Source organism: Vipera ursinii (assembly GCF_947247035.1).
Source record: "Vipera ursinii genome assembly, chromosome: 1".
Classification (NCBI taxonomy): domain Eukaryota; kingdom Metazoa; phylum Chordata; class Lepidosauria; order Squamata; family Viperidae; genus Vipera; species Vipera ursinii.
In genome coordinates this window covers 184,391,781-184,408,650 of record NC_139512.1, presented here as the reverse complement: position 1 = coordinate 184,408,650, position 16,870 = coordinate 184,391,781, and the positions used below count along the sequence as shown (strand labels likewise).

Here is a 16,870-nt window from a genome sequence, read left to right as displayed (position 1 = left end):
CTGTTTGTTCTTTATTATGGTTTTATTTATTTATATTCTACCTTTATTTTATTTTTATCATTTGCATTCATTTTTATCTTTGCAATTATAATTTTTAATAACATTACTAACATTACTAATAAATGGCCATTTTAAGCAAAATCATTGTAGAATATTATAGATATCAGAAGTTTAAATTCCAAGAACCACTGGAATGACTTTGTTTAGAGAATGCTTTTGACTTTGGAAAAATGTAATAGTATTGATCCAAATCCAAAATAGCTGAAATGCTGAATGGTTAATAATTTCAAGTACCGGTAAGTACTTTTTGATGTCATACATATAGTGTAAAATTGAGCCTTTTTATAATTATTTTATTTAAGTGTTACAAATTCATAGACTTTTTGAAAGTTTTGTGACAGGATATTTCAGACAATTTAGTTGCTTTTGGTTCTTGACATCTACAGGATATAATATTTTTTAAAGGGAAATGGATATGAACCAATAAAAGGAAACTGTACAAACAAATCAAATTGCATAAAGTCTCCTGCATCAAGTTCCAATCTATGATGCTCAAACCTTTATTTGGGCAGAGTGGATGAGAAGTGATTTATGGTTTCCCTTTTTTTGTAACTTTGTAAACTGTATGATAGATATAATTGAATTCATGTATTAATGAACTTTTATAGAGAATTAGATGTAATTGCAACAATTCTCATGTAATATTTCCAGTACTGGCTGTTATTTTAAAAAAATCAAATATTTGTGTTTGTATTTTTGCGTCATTGCAATTTTAATTTCTTTCAGTTTGTTAATTAGATAGCCTTTCTGTATATTATGAGAACTAGCCAGATAAGACACTGAACTGAAGCGGGGGTGGGGGGGTGGGTACCTGAGTTTTAGTCCTTAGGCACAAAGCTAGCTGAATATTTGTGGGCAAGTCACCTAGGGCAGTGGCACATCACTTTGCCTAGAAAATTACCTTAATTGGGCCATATAGTTGCTGAAGACTGATTTAAAGGCAAACAAATTCCTGCACACGAAAAATCTTAATTATAGAGCTGAGATAAAACCCAATGTTTAACTTTCTGATTTATTTTTGAAATGTGTCTCCCACCTAACACTAAACAACCAGACTGAAAGTGGCTTATAGAATTTACTTTTATATTATGTTTTTATTATGTAAGAATTAATTAAAATAGATTGAGTTCAATCCTTAGTTCTATGCTTACAATGTTAACATTACAGAAAATGGTGTTGTTTGGTACAGTTAATTCTCATGGTCCACTAGAAGAACTGTGCTTTTATCTGCTTTAGAAAGACCGTAAAGGTGGGAAGAAAGTCATATGGGCTTAGGGGAGCAAGCAATTTCAGAAGAGAGGGGTAATACAGTGAAATGCTTCCTCTGGTACTGTAAGGCCCCAGCTCAAAACCTCATCTTAAGAAAGTAGAACTTGTGGAAACAGTTTCTTCCAAAAGGATCTTTTAGGAGGAGTTGATAAGAAAGTAGAACTTGTGGAAACAGTTTCTTCCAAAAGGATCTTTTAGGAGGAGTTGATAGCAGGCATACGAGACAAGATATGAGGATTTCTGGCTCAGATTGATAGGTTAAAATGTCCCAAGCAAAACCCCACCCCCTAGTTCATCCGGTCAGTTCAAACAGGCCAATCCCCAGGAGTTAAATTCCTTGTGAGAAAAAGAGAGATAACATCAGGTCGTCTCCAGCTGCAGCGTTGTTTTGGCGGCTTTTCGCATCTTCTCCTGGAAGCCCAGAGACAAACCAGTTGCCAGAGGTTGCATTCCATTCTTCTCCCCCCCTCTTACTAGCTGACAACAAGGGGTGAGAAAGTTCACAGAAGAAATATGCAGGAAAGTGAAATGTTACATTGTAGCGATAGAAGAAGTCAAGGCAATAACCTGAAAAGCACTCCTCCCTCTCTTCCAGGAGTATGGCAGAACCCAGGAAGAGGAGAGGGATTCGGGTCAGGATGAAAGAGGGCTAAAAAATTGGATTAGGGTGAAAAGAAGGGGAACCCTGTAGATATGGTTTCTGAGAAGTACAGTGTTACTGAATTTTTGATGCTAAAAAAAGATTAATTTCAGCTTAATTTGGCCATACATTCCTCTATATCAGGGGTGTCAAACTCGCAACGTCACGTGATGTGTTGTGATGTATCATGACTTTTTTTTTCCATTGCCGGCAATGGGGTGGGTGCGGTTTTGCTATGATGCATCCGGCCCACGGGCCGGCAGTTTGGCACTCCTGCTTTATATCCTTGGATACAATAGCTTTTTAAGATTCCTAATTATCTACAAATACAAATATATATATTTGTATATTTAATTTTTATCCTATATTTCAAATTTGTAGATCGTATATGCTTGTGTGTATGTATCAGTAATTACGCTGTTCACATGAACAGTTTAAACTGTTCATGTTCCATTGCAAATCTAGTGTTTGCTCTACATTAGCCAGCTGTTTTAATCATAGAAGACATTCAGTTTAAAAAAATGTATGAATTGCTGTTCCAAACTAAAGATTGGCTTGAGAAATCTCATTTCAGTATTGGCTGCCTTCTGGTTTTGCACAGATTTTGCAGTTTTTTTAAAATGTTGAAGCCATATACTTTCTTGTTTTGTGCAGATCACCATTAAAAAAATGTTCTACTTATCACCCATCCTACATGTTACACAACCAAGATGTTTACAAAAGCTAAAGAATAAACTTGTCTGTAGGGACAGTTTCTTGGCTTAGAATACCAAATTGTAACTACTTTGTGCACATCTTTACCCTCAACTACAGTAGTCTCTTAGTGCAGTTTTATAGATAATTTCAAACCAGCTGTCAGTAGGAGTATCTCCCCTCATTTTTTTTCAGTCAGGCAGCAAATTTAAATGCTAACTTTGATCCTAATCTCTACATCAGGAGTGTCAAACTGCCAGCCCGCAGGCTGGACACGTCATCTGGAAGCCACGCCCACCTCATTGCCGGCAATGGCAAAACCATCCCAATACGTTGCGCGACGTCACGTGACATTGCAAGTTTGACATGTCTGCTCTACATAAAAGAGAGATTTCATTTAGAGAACAACGTTGTTCATTCCCCTTTTCCATACAGCTCTGAAAATATTTCACTGATTGACTTGAGTAGCTTTTGGTGTGGCAGACAATAGGTTGAGAGGTGTTAGGTGCAATGATGGCCACTTATGTATTTGGACTGCATAGTCCTTATTAGTCATGGTAACAAAACTTGTACAATTAGGTAGCTTTAGTTCATGCTGTCAAAAGCCATTCCTATTTTATTTCATTTCATTTCTATTTCATTCCACCTTTTCCTGGGTTTGGCCATACTTCCAAGGGGGAAGGGGAATGTGCCTGTAGGGCTATTACTTTCACTTCCTCTATTCGCTACAATGAAATGCTTTATTTTGTTTATTGGGTCTGTATCCTGTTTCCTGCATTATCTCTCTCTCTCTGAACTCTATCTTTTAAACTATCAGAACAAAGGAGGAAATAAGGAGTGTAACCTCAGTGCCTGATTTATGTCTACACTCTCAGAGGAAGGTGTGAAGAAGCCACCGACCCTTGCTGCGTGAGCTGGAGATGGGCCAATGGTTCCCACAACGGACTTAACACTTGGGGATTGGCTATCCCACATTGGGCAGTCGATCCATGGGGTGGGGTGTTGCTTGGGGATACTATAATCTACTGCACTGTGCGGGAAATCTCAGATTCTGTCTATTATGCCTGCTATCACCAACATTCAGTGGGGGAAGCGGCCCCTCACCCCCAGGTCCTGCCTCTGCCTGCCTCCCCGTGGGGCCTACTGCTGGGCGGTTGTGTCCATCTCCCTGCTCTATGGATGCCGCCAGCCTTCCTGAGCATCCCGCTTCGGCTGACTGCCAGCTGCTCCCTGCCTCTTTGGCTGATTGCCAGCTGCTCCCTGCCTCTTTGGCCAACTGCCGGCTGCTTCCGGGAATGCCAGGAGGTGCGGCTGTGCACACAGGCCTCCCTGCCAGGCGTTGGATGGTGCTGCTGCCGAACAGCTGGTACAGGAGGCGTTGGAGAGGACTGCACATCGTCAGGAGCGTCCCGGTGGCTCCGCTGCCAACCGGTTAGGCGTGAGAACCTCTGGGGAAGCAGCAGAGCATTTGGAGTTCCTTGCTGGGATGGCTGCCAGCCAGAAGAGCCCAGGAACAGGTGTCCCTGGATTTGCAGAGGGTGGCATGCCTTGTGTAGCTGGGCATGGTGGGGCTGGGCATTTAGGGATATGGGTGGCGGTTACCTGGTCTCCTTACCTGGTTGGGGATGGGCTACCAGACAGGGGGGATTTGGTGTTTCCGTTGTGATCAGCCGGGACATAGGGTGGCCGAGTGTCCAGCCCTGGTGCCCCGAGCAGTTCCAACAACCCCTGGAACATGCAGCGCAACACCCAGGAAGTGCATGGAACGAACACGAGCAGCACATCAGCTGGTGGGCAAGACGCCTAGCCGGTCGTCCCACACGGGGGTGGAGACAACAATGGCTGCTGGACATCAACCGATGGTCTATGACAGCGCTGATGAGTCAAATGAGGATCCTATGGTGAGTGTGCCGGTGTGTCCTTTTGCAATCTGTATTGTGTTGGTGAGCCCACAGACGGGACAGAAGGGTGCATACTGGGCTTTAGTTGACTCTGGTAGTACCCACTGCCTCATTAGTAAAATGGTGGTGTCCGAGGTGGGCATTAAGATGGAACAATTAGCCACCCCACTCAGATTTGAGCAGGTGGACGGGTTCCTCTTGGGGGGCACCTGTTACTCATGTGATGGAGCCTATACGGATGGAGATAGGGGAGCACTGGGAGATCCTTCATTTCATAGTAGGGCCCTCTATGACTGAGGCGGTGATTCTAGGGCTTGCCTGGCTCGATAAATGGGGTCCAATGATTTGGTGGGAGGGAGATTGCTGTCACATATCAGGACAGGACCCCAGCCCCCAGTTCATGACTTCGTGCAACCAGAAGGGAAAGCTGAGGGGGTGGGAGCCTGCCAGGCAGAGGCCAGACAGGAGGTCCAGGTCCCACAGGTGTACTCTGATCTATTCGACGTGTTCATTGAGCAAAAATGTGACATCCTGCCACCCTATCGACCAATGGATTGTGCCATTGAATTGAAGCCATGGGTCAAATTATCCAAACCCCGTATGTATGCTATGATGTCATGGGAGATGGAGGAACTGTGATGATATATCGATCGGAACTTGGAAAGGTTTCATCCAACTGGCCTGTTCCCGCATCGCGGCACCTGTCCTGTTCAAGGAAAAGGACGGCTCCCTACAGCTATGCGTTGACTTCCGAGGCATCAACGGGGTATGTGTGGAACACCTGTACCCCCTTCCCCTGATGAAAGACCTTTAGCCCATCTGGCGAAAGGAAGGATATTTACAAAGCTGGACCTGAGGGAGGCATACTACAGGGTGCGGATTAAGTGTGGTGATGAATGGAAGACGGCATTTAACTGTCCACTTGGCAGCTACCAATTCAGGGTTATGCTGTTTGGATTGCAAGGTGCTCCTGCGGTATTCGTGCAGCTGATTAATGAGGTGTATGAACATCTATACCGAGGAGTACTGGTGTGTTTGGGCGACATCTTCATATATACCACCACTATGGAGGAACACATCGTCCAGGTAAGACAGGTGTTGCAAAAGTTGTTGCAGGCTCGGCTGTATGTGAAGCTGCCTAACTGCGAGTTCCACAGGGCCCAGTTGGACTATTTGGGGTACAGAATATCTGAGGCAGGGGTGAAGATGGACCCCAAGAAGGTTGAAGCCATTCTACAATGGCAGGCGCCAAGGACTCATCGCCAACTACAAAGCTTTTTGGGCTTTGCTAATTTCTATCAGCAGTTCATCCCATCCTTTGCCTTGATAGCCTTGCCCCTTACAGACCTCCTGCACAGAAAGTGCTCCAGGGGGATATCTGGTTGCAAAGCCATCCGAACATTTTCATGGGCTGGCCTGGCATGGGGATAAAATCTATGTACCCCAAACCATGAGACAGAGGGTGCTGTATCAGTGTCACGATGCTAAGCAGGCAGAACATTTCAGGTTTTTAAAAACCTTACATTTGGCTTGCCGGCAGTTTTGGTGGCCGTGTATGAAACAAGAGATCGAAGACCATGTCCAAGGTTGTCACACCTGTGCCACTGCAAAACCTCGTACGGGGAAGCTGTTGGGGTTACTCCAAACTGCAGCGGATCCTACGAGACCCTGGCAGGACATTGCAGATGGACTTTGTAGTCGAATTATCAGAGAGTCGTGGCTATAATGTCATGTGGATGGTTATCGACCTGTTCTCCAAACAAGCACATTTTGTGCCATGCAAGGGATTACTGTCTGCCAGGCGGCAGTATACCCACATATACTGCCTACATGGAGTGCCCTGACGGATCATCTCGGATCGAGGGGTGCAGTTTACAGCTCAATTCTGGAGGGAGTTTGTTCGTTTTATAGGATCCTCCCAAGGCCTCAGTTTGGCATACCATCCAAGTACCTAAGGGGCAGCAGAGAGAGCAAACACAATGGTGGAGCGGTATCTACGATATTATGTGTCATATTAGCAATCTAATTGGGTGGACCTGTTGGCGTTTGCTGAGATGGCACATAATAACGCAGTGCATAGCAGCACTGGGTTCTCCCCATTCAGGGTGGTGTCTCGCCATGACTTCGTCCCCATTCCCGAGTATATCCAGGAGGAGCCTCTCCCATGCCAACCCAGATGATGGATGAGACAGGTGGGGGCAGTGTAGGAGACAGTAAAGAAGGCCCTAATCAATGCTACAGAGACGAGTAAGGAACAGATGGACAAGAAATGTGGACCCTTTAAACTCTTCCAGGTGGGGGATTTAGTGTACCTATCCACTAAATATATGCGGCTTCAAGTACCCTGTAAAAAACTTGGTCCCAATTTCCTAGGGCCTTTCAGGGTGACACAGGTTATCAACCCTGTGATGGTGCTGCTCCGACTGCCCAAGTATCTGGGTAAGATACACCCAGTCTTTCACAGCAACCTGCTAAAGTCGGCCGGGGTATCACCCCATGGACTAGAGGAGGAGGGTCCAGGACCTATACATGACGATCACTTCGAGGTACAGGAGATCCTCGACTCTAGGGTGTGGAGGGGGAGGTTGCAATATTTAATATTGTGGAAGGGTTATCCCATGACAGAAGCCTCATGAGTGAAGGAGGTGGATGTCCATGCACCCTGCTTAGTTCGGGCATTTCATCGCCAGCATCCGGGGAAGCCGGGTGGGGGAAGGGCAGAGCCCTCCGGTCAGGTGGACGATCATTCACGTGTAACCCCTTGTCTTCCAGGTGGAGCCCTGGTAGGGGGAGCCGACTGTCGAGCCTTGTGGGCCCGACATTCAGTGGGGGAGGTGGCCTCTCACGCCGGCCCCTCACCCCCAGGTCCTGCCTCTGTCTGCCTCTGTCTGCCTCCCCATGGGGCCTACTGCCGGGCGGCCATGTCCATCTCCCTGCTCTACAGACGCCGCCAGCCTTCCTGGGTGTCCCGCTTCTTCAGCCGACTGCCAGCTGCTCCCTGCCTCTTTGGCTGACTGCCAGCTGCTCCCTGCCTCTTCGGCTGACTGCCGGCTGCTTCCGGGAATGCCAGGAGGCATGGCTGCGCACATGGGCCTCCCTGCAGGGTCTGCCACTGACCAGCTGGCTCAGGAGGCATTGGACAGTGCTGCCGCTGAACAGCTGGTCCAGGAGGCGTTGGAGAGGACTGCGCGTCATCGGGAGTGTCCTGGTGGCTCCGCTGCCGACCGGTTAGGTGTGGGGACCTTGGGGGAAGCAGCGGAGCATTTGGAGCTCCTTGCTGGGATGGCTGCCAGCCAGAAGAGCCCAGGAACAGGTGTCCCTGGATTTGCAGAGGGTAGTGTGGGCTGTGGCATGCCTTGTGTAGCTGGGCACGGTGGGGCTGGGTGTTTAGAGATATGGGTGGGGGTTACCTGGTCTCCTTACCTGGTTGGGGATGGGCTACCGGACAGGGGAGAGATGGGCTGACGAACGCGCGTGAGGCTGGCGTCTGGAGGCAGCAGCAAACGGAGCTGCAGTGGGGAGGAGGGATTATATGGATGCAGGGGCGGATGTTAGCCTGTGGCTTGAGGGTGGAGCCCTGTACCTGGCAGCTATGTAAGCGTTGGGAGTGATGTGCTACCAATGCTGACTTTGTTTTCACTTTATCTGCATTGGAGCTGAATAAAGCAACCTCTGTTTTGTCACACGTTCCTGCTGGAGATTTGTGTTTGCTTCCATTCGAGGACGTGTATTGATACTCTTAATAAAAGTTCCTGTTTGGAAGAAATTCTTTCCAAGAGTTCTGCTTTCTTGAGATGTGGGTTTGAAGTGGGTCCTGACACATGCATTGCAAATTTTTGCTTTTTGTCAACTTTCTTCAAAATATGTGGATGTTCATGGGAAGGGATCTCATTCTAAGTCAGAATAATTGTATACTTTTTTTACAAATTAACATTTAGTCCTAGAATATATATAAGCCATATATTTGATAGGGATATGTAGTGCTTTGGATTAAATTTTGAAAAGTTGCTTCAAAACATGAGAAAGAAAGCAGTGCAGAATTCCAGAAAAAGTACATATTTAAAGAGTTGCATACAAATGTTATTTTCATATCCTTATGGAATATGTAAAATCTTTTTGAAATTGAATCTGAATCCTTCATAACTCTGTTCCATTTTGTACCTCACTTACCCACCCACCCATGAAGTACTTTGCCTGAAGTAGTGCAACAGGCTGCCTGATGTACATAATCTGTGCTAGATTGGATGTCATAACAGAACCTTAAAATAGCTCAGCTGAAATAACATCTGCTACCTAGTTTCTCAAAGTATTTTTGAGAAAACAGTGGTTAGCTTCAACAGGATGTTAAATAATGTATTTGAACAGCACTAAAGATTTGGTTTCTTTTCATAAAAATTACCAGAGTTCTACAACATTCTATAATATTTTAAAAAAGTAAATGATTTCATACGTTGGTGACTATGTTAAAGACTAAATTCAGTATTTTAATCAATTGAATTATTCAGTGAAATGGAAAAACTAGTTAAATACAAGTAGCCCTTGACATAGGACGTTTTGTTTAACAACTATTCAAATTTGAAATGACACTGAAAATTACTTGTGACCATTGCAACATCCCCACAGTCATGTGATCAAAATATGGGTCCTTGGTGACTAGCAGGTATTTGATGGTTGCATTGTTCCAGGGTCATGTGACTTTCTTTCATTTTCACTTTCTAGGGAGCTTCTGACAGTCAAAGTCAATGGGAGAAGCTGGATTCACTTAATGGCTATGTTATTCACTTAACAGCTGCAACAAGGAAGGTTTAAAATTGGGCACTACTAACTTGATGTGAGCGCCTGTTACTCGTCCCAGCTTCTGCCAACCTAGCAGTTCAAAAGCAAGTAAAAATGCAAGTAGAAAAATAGGGACCACTACGGTGGGAAGGTAACAGCATTCCGTGCGCCTTTGGCGTCTAGTCATGCCGGCCACATGACCACGGAGACGTCCTCAGACAAGCGCTGGCTTTGAAACAGATGAGCACCGACCCCTAGAGTTGGAAACAACTAGCACGCATGTGCAGGGGAACCTTTACCTAACTTGATGTCTGTATCACTTAGCAACGGAAGATCTGATCCCAGTGATGTTTGTAAGTCAAGGACTACCAGCATTCTGTTTGCCAGAAAAAAATGATGAGAAGCTATGTTGCATGAGGCCAGTCCCCAACCAGTCCAGATCACTCCTAAGCCCCCCACAAGCAAAGGAAGTAACCCTCCGGCTGGCTTCCTCTTCCTTGTCCAGCCTGCCCTGAGTCAGTTCAGATGGCGGTTTCTTTCTCAGGGTGGGAAACAATCCAAGGGAGCCCCTTTGATAATCTCTCCCCTTCAGGGGGAGGAGGAAGGAAGCAACCCTTCAGCTGGCTCAAAGTAGTGCAAATATTAAAGGGGAAAATGCTTCCCTTTCCTTGTACAGCAACCCTCCAGCTGTGTCTCAACCATCCCATTGGATAAATTGAGAGAATCCTACTGTCAGAATATATTTCATTTCTAACTATCTATTCTGTGCAAAACCCAAATCTCATCCTCCCCTGGATTCTGCCCTTCCCAAGGAGGACAGGGAATAAGCATGGGGTTTTATTGCTTTCACTTCCTTCCTTAAATGTAACCTTTTGTTTGTTCCGCCTGCCTGCTATTCATTACAGTATTTTATTATTTATTTATTTATTATTTGGATTTGTATACCGCCCCTCTCCCGAAGGACTCGGGGCAGTGTACAGGGCAAGTAAAACACTATATACAACACATAATATATAAAAATTAAAACAAATTAAACAAGTAGCCCTGAACAATAAAACACATTCTAGAATTTAAAATTTAAAATTTTAAATCTAAAATCCCAATCCCTCAGTCCAGGCCGGCAAGTTCGAATAGCAAAGTCTTCAGGTCGCGAAAGAGCAAAGGTCGGGAGCCATCCGGAGCTCAACAGGGAGCTGATTCCAGAGGGCAGGCGTGCCCACAGAGAATGCTTTCCCCCTGGGGGCCGCCAATCGACATTCCCTGACCGATGGCACCCTGAGGAGGCCCTCTCTGTGGGAGTGCACGGGATAATGGGAAGTTAACGCCGGCAAAAGGTATTCCCGTAAATAACCCGGACCCATGCCATTTAGGGCTTTATAGGTCATCACCAGCACCTTGAATCTCACCCGGAGGGCAACTGGAAGCCAATGCAGCTCGCGGAGCAGAGGTGTTACATGGGAGTATCGGGAGACTCCCATCACAACTTGCACGGCCGCATTGTGCACCAGCTGGAGCCTCCAAGTGGTATTCAAGGGCAGCCCCATGTAGAGAGCGTTGCAGTAGTCTATCCGAGAGGTCACGAGTGCATGAGTGACTGTGCGTAGGGCATCTCGGTCCAAATAGGGCCGCAACTGGTGCACCAGGCGAACCTGGGCAAAAGCCCCCCTGGTCACAGCTCCTATATGATCTTCAAAACTGAGCTGTGACTCAAGGAGGACGCACAAGTTGCGAGCCCTATCTATGGGGGGGTAACACCTCACCCTATAGATAAAGATGGAATAGAATGGACAACCCGAGATGCCGGTATGCACAGCCACTCGGTCTTGTTGGGATTTAGACGAAGCCTGTTCCTCCCCATCCAGACCCTCACCGCCTCCAGGCAACGGGACATCACGGAGAGGGCATCACTGGGTTGATCTGGGGTGGAAATAAAAAGCTGGGTATCATCAGTATGCTGAATGATCTCACCCAGCGGCTTCATATAGATGTTGAACAGGAGGGGCGAGAGAACCGACCCCTGAGGAACTCCACAAATGAGAGGCCTCGAGGCCGATCTCTGTCCCCCTGCCAACACTGACTGCGAACGACCCAGGAGGTAGGAGGAGAACCACTGTAAAACAGTGCCACCCACTCCCAACCCCCTGAGACGCCGCAGTAGAATACCATGGTCGATGATATCAAAAGCCGCTGAGAGGTCTAATACGACTAGGACAGAGGAGCAACCCCTGTCCCGAGCCCGCCAGAGATCATTCACCAGTGTGACCAATGCCGTCTCCGTGCTCTATATATAACCAATTACTTTTGATACTCTGAAGTTACGGGCAATATAACCAATTGCTTTTGATACTCTGAAGTTACGGGCAACTAGAAAAGGGGCTGGAGTGAAGAAATACAACCCTCCGGGATCTGGTTTGTTTCTCTGGAGGAAGTGTGAGGAGCTGTGGAAATGATTCTGCTGCAAACAGATTGCTATCTTTTGTTTCCCATGATAGATTTACCATCTGGAGATTGGTTGATCTGGAACTGACTGAATGAACTGTGGGGTGGGGTTTACTTGGGGACACTTTAAAAATATTGATCTGTGAGGGAATTCCTCAGATCCTGTCTATTATGCCTGCTATCTCCTATTTCTTAGTAAAAGATTCTGCTTTGAAAATCTTGTCTCCAAGAGTCCTACTTTCTTAAGACGTGGGCTGAAGTGGGTTTTGACCTAAATGCTTTCCCTTTCTTGTATAGCAACCCTCCAGCTGTGTCTCAACCCTCCCATTGGAGAAATTGAGAGAATCCTACCTTCCTTTGCAAACAGTGGTGAATACAAGCCTGTTTTCTTGCCCTGTGCTGTTTGGAAAGGATTGGAGCAGAGGAGATGGGAAGAGCTGGTGCGTTGGAAGAACTTTACCCAGGACTAGATGTAGCCTGCAGGCTGTAGTTTGGAGACCCCTGTTTTATAGGATGACACGGAAATTAGGAGAGTTGTCAATATAAGCTGGAGTTAAGTAGATGAGTCTTCCGTAATTATTAAAGACATGAAATATACTAGTACAGTCATCAAGATTGATTTTCTCCGTAAAGGAACACTCAGTCTATTTTAGTGAATAACGTTAAAAAACTCTTTTAAGATTTGAACTTTTAATATGTCCACTTGTACTCAAAATCAAGCGAACATGACAACTTGTTGCTGTTTTAAATTCTGTTTCATGTAAATATTTTCCCCGCAGTTATTACTATGATAGATGAAATTTTGTGAAATACTATACTATACAGATAGTCCTCGACTTACAACCACAATTGAGCCCAAAATTTCTATTGCCAGTAAAACATTTGCTAAGTGAGTTTTGCCCAATTTTATGATCTTTCTTGCCAAGTTAAATGAATCACTGCAATTGTTAATAACATGGTTGTTAAGTGAATCTGATTTCTCTATTAATTTTCCTTGTTAGAAGGTTGCAGAAACTGATCACATGACCCAAGGTACTGCAACTGTCATAAATGAGTCAGTTGCCAAACATCTGAATTTTGATCGCATGACTATAGGGATATTGCAATGGTCGTAATGTGAATAAGTGTCATAAGTAATTCTTTTCAGTGCAGTTGTAACTTTGAATGGTCACTAAATGAACTGTTGTAAGTTGGGGACAACTTTATGACCATAATAAGTTTATCATTCTTGGAGAGAGAGGATGGTTCATTTGGTTTTGAGGGATCAGTGGTGCACCATCTCCTCAAGAAGCCATCACTAGCTCCAGTAATTTTAGACAATTTCCAACCAGTCCTCAACTTTCTTCTGCCCCGAGTTATTTGTTGAGATGGGTGGCTGTTGAAATAAAATAGATGTGTTAGGTTAGGGCTTTTCAACCAGTGGTATGCATACCACTGGTGGTACATTGGCACCTGGCAGGTGGTATGAGTACAATGGGTTGAAAAGCACTGTAAAAAGTTTTTAAAAGGATATAAAAGTGGATGAGGTGAAGCGGTGGCAGCGCTGCACAGGCCTGTGGGAGAGTCAGCTGGAGCTGTGGTGTTGCCGGGGTTCTGCTGAGAGCCCAGGATCGGTGCCCGTGGCTTTAAATGATTGGTGCATTTGGTGGCCTTGGGGGTGGCAGGCAGCTGCACGCAGTCTTTGGGTGGAGATTCAGCTTGCGCAGCATGCGGTGTTGCCGGGACTCTCCTGGGAGCACAGGATTGGCGCACACAGCTCCAGCTGATTGGCGCTTCCAGTGGACCCGGAACAGAGAGGATATAAAAGGAGGTTTTGGTGGGAGAGGGGAAAAAAGAGGGAAAGAGAAGGGGACATACAAAGAGAGAGGGAGAAGAGCCTGTGGAAAGAACCCACAAGGCAGTGAGGAAAAAGAGAGAGGGAGAAGAGGCTGTGGAAGGAGAGGCCAGCAGGCAGTGAGGAACAAGAAGGAGGGAGCATTGGCTGTGGAAGGAGAGCCCAGCAGGCAGTGAGGAAAAAGAGGAGAGGGAGAGAGGAAGAAGAGCCGACCAGCCAGGTGACCACCAAGGTAGTGGTGCACATTAATAAATATAGATAAATTCATCATATATTTGTCGGTGCAAAGGGAAAGTGATTCAGCAAAGGAACTGCCACCAAAGAAATTAAGATAAATACTTTTTCCTCTTTTTATGGTTTGTGACATTTTATTATAGAATAAAATACAAAAATACAAAAGCAAATAGGACACAGTGGGGAGGAAACAGGGAAAGAAAAGTGAGGTGGAGAAAGGAAAAAGAAAAGAAAAGGCATTGACTTCCGATTTTGTCTGTTGCAGTAGAATGAAGCAGTAGCATTGAACCTCAACTTTTTACTTTTCCATAATAGTATAAACTAGCCATTTTTATAACAACAAATCAATCTAATCAATAAAACCCAAAATCCCCCCTTTTTTTAGTCATCAGGTTTTTGACACCTTACTAAGCACTGGTGGTACTCGAATATTGTCAAGTCCTAAAAGTCATACAATCTGTGAAAAAGTTGAAAAGGTCTGTGTTAGGCAATATCTCCACAGAATCTTGAAGGAAGTAGATTATTTGGACTCCTTTCAATCTGATTTCAGATTGACATCATTGGTTGCACTAAGAAATCTATCTTTAGTAGTTCTTGATTTCTCTTTTGAGAGAGTCAATCATATTGTTCTGACTGACTGTAGGGATGGGGAGTCTGCATCTTCTTTCTCTGTGGTTGGTTCCAGTTGCTGTTGACAGTGGAGAAAGGTCAAATGCATAGCTGCTCAATCTGGGGAGTCTCAGAGCTTAATACTCTTGTTTAAAATCTACATGAAAACACTGGATAAGATCATTTGTCAGTTTGAGGTTCACTGTCATCAGTGTAAGGAAGATGCCCAACTGAACATCTCAACTCGTGAGCTTACTCAAGTGATACTAGTAATGTCCTGTTCTGGAGACTGGATCTGGTCAAGAAGAACAGACTTAGTCTCAGTCCAGAATGGGACAGTTGGCTGTGGCTACTTCTCCCTGGTCCCCCTGCCCCGTTGACCCATCGTGGTCACACCTACCCCATTGCAATGGCCCTCCTGCTCCTCCTCCACCGCACTGTTCTGGCCTCCACACCCAGGGCCTGCCTTCCCCTCTCTCTCTCCCTCACAGTTCCTCACCTTCTGCCTCACCCTGGGTGATTAACTGCAGGACCAATCACCCTGGCCAATTTGCTGTGCATGACAATTAGCTGTGTGGGAATGGGCCCAGGCAAGGAGGAAGTGGAGGGAGTGGTGACAGGTGGAGCATTGTTTTTCAAACTTGGCAACTTTAAGATGGGTGAACCACAACTCTTAGAATTGGCTGAGGACTTCTGGCAGTCCACCCATCTTAAATTTGCCAAGTTTGAGAAGTAAAGTAAACAACCTGCTTGGATCAAGTGCGTAGCCCTCAATGACATTGCTGTTTCACCTGTATCCCATGCCCGCAAGCGCTCTGGATGTCCACAGGTGTTATAATTGAGAGGTCGTTCCTGCACAGCAGCTGCTGGGAAGTGGAGGTGTAGACCCTTGACCGCTCCTTGTTCCTCCACAAAGTAAAACTCAGAGTTGTTTTTCTTCCCTCCCTCCCTCCCTCCCTCCCTCCCTCCCTCTTCTTGTCCCCCTGTACCTCTCACACTACTTCAGCTACCCAGAAAATGGGAGCACTTTGCATATGCTCAGGGGCAGTCTTCCCACTTTGCCCTGGGAATTTCTTGGTGGTCCCCCACCCTTGCTTAGCTCTGCACCCCAAGTTCATTCAGAGTTGAAGCCCAAAGTGGCTTCTTGGATCACATTGCATTCTTATCTGTGTCAGCGCTGAAAGTATGGCCCGCCATGTGCCTCACAACCCAAACAAGTGACATCAGGGGTTCAAACGTGAGAAAAATGTTTCAACGTTCCATCCTCTCCTGATTTCATTCACAAAATGCAGTCTGTGGTGTGGCCACCTGTTTCCCTGCCCAAAGGCCTGCTAGCATTGTGTAAGAGGGTCCAGCAGCTGGTTGGCTGGCTGAAGACTCAGTATAGGGAACTGGTTAAGTAGCTAGATTCTTCCCACTTGCTGGGGTCTCTTGTCTATAGGATGCAAATGAAGCTCTCCCTGGCCTGTTTTGCAAGACTGTTATAGGATAGAAGTGGGATGTCTAGTTTCCTTGCTCTCCAGTGGTGAGGATTGTCTTTTGCGTGGGCTGGGGAGGTTAGCTATATTTTATTTTATTTTTTTCTTATTTAGAAATCTTTAAGCAGTAAGATTGTAGGGCAGCATTTCTCAAACATGGCAACTTTAAGATAGGTGGACTACAATTCCCAGAATTCCTCAGCCAATTCTGGGAGATGTAGTCCACCCATTTTAAAGTTGCCAAGTTTGAAAAAAAACACTTCTCTAAAACAAATTCTTGAGCTTTTTGAGTCTTGCCAGTTGGTATTGCAAACTACAGCTGCACTGTAGCAGAGACTTCCTCGGATTTGCCCCATGTGGTGGCTGCCATACACATCATCCCCTGCAACAGTATGGTGGACTAGCAAATCCATCTAGAGAGTCAGCCTGAAGGAAGAGTGGCTTTAAACAGCCTGTTTGGATCAAGTGTTGAGCCCCTAATGTCAGTGTACTTTCCCTTCCCTCCTGTGCCCACAGGTGTCCTGGGGCCAATCCAGAGTGGGTCTCACTGCTACCCTGCCTGCTGCCACCCACTTAGCATCCTCCTTGCCTGGACCCTACACAGCTACTTGGGTAGTGTGGTGAATCAGACAGAGCGATTGGTTCTGTGAGTGAATTGCACATGGTGAAGGGGAGGGGAGAAGTGGAGTGGAAGAGCGAGGGTAGAGGGATGAACAGGGTTTTATGGCAATGAAGGGGCAACTGTGGTGAGTTGGTAGAGGCAAGGGGGTGGGAGTCATGTGGTCAGGCCAATCTTAGTTGCTCTTCTGTGTACTTTTTCCAAAGTCTCAACATCTTTTTTTGGAATGTGATGACCAAAACTGGATACAGTATTTCAGGTGTGGTCCTAACTAAGGATTTATAAAGTGGTACTAATACTTCACACAATTTTGATTCT

At 45.7% G+C, this 16,870-nt stretch overlaps 1 protein-coding gene and 1 long non-coding RNA gene across 9 annotated transcripts in view; both read left to right on the top strand.

The window, feature by feature from the left end:
* The window catches only part of LRRFIP1 (LRR binding FLII interacting protein 1), a 146,716-nt gene that overhangs the window by 12,413 nt on the left and 117,433 nt on the right, over nucleotides 1-16,870 (top strand). The window lies entirely within an intron of this gene.
* LOC310635810 lies at nucleotides 4,579-8,317 on the top strand. Its single transcript, XR_014491529.1, has 3 exons — nucleotides 4,579-5,649; nucleotides 6,937-7,109; nucleotides 7,336-8,317. It is a non-coding gene; the product is annotated as an uncharacterized lncRNA (long non-coding RNA).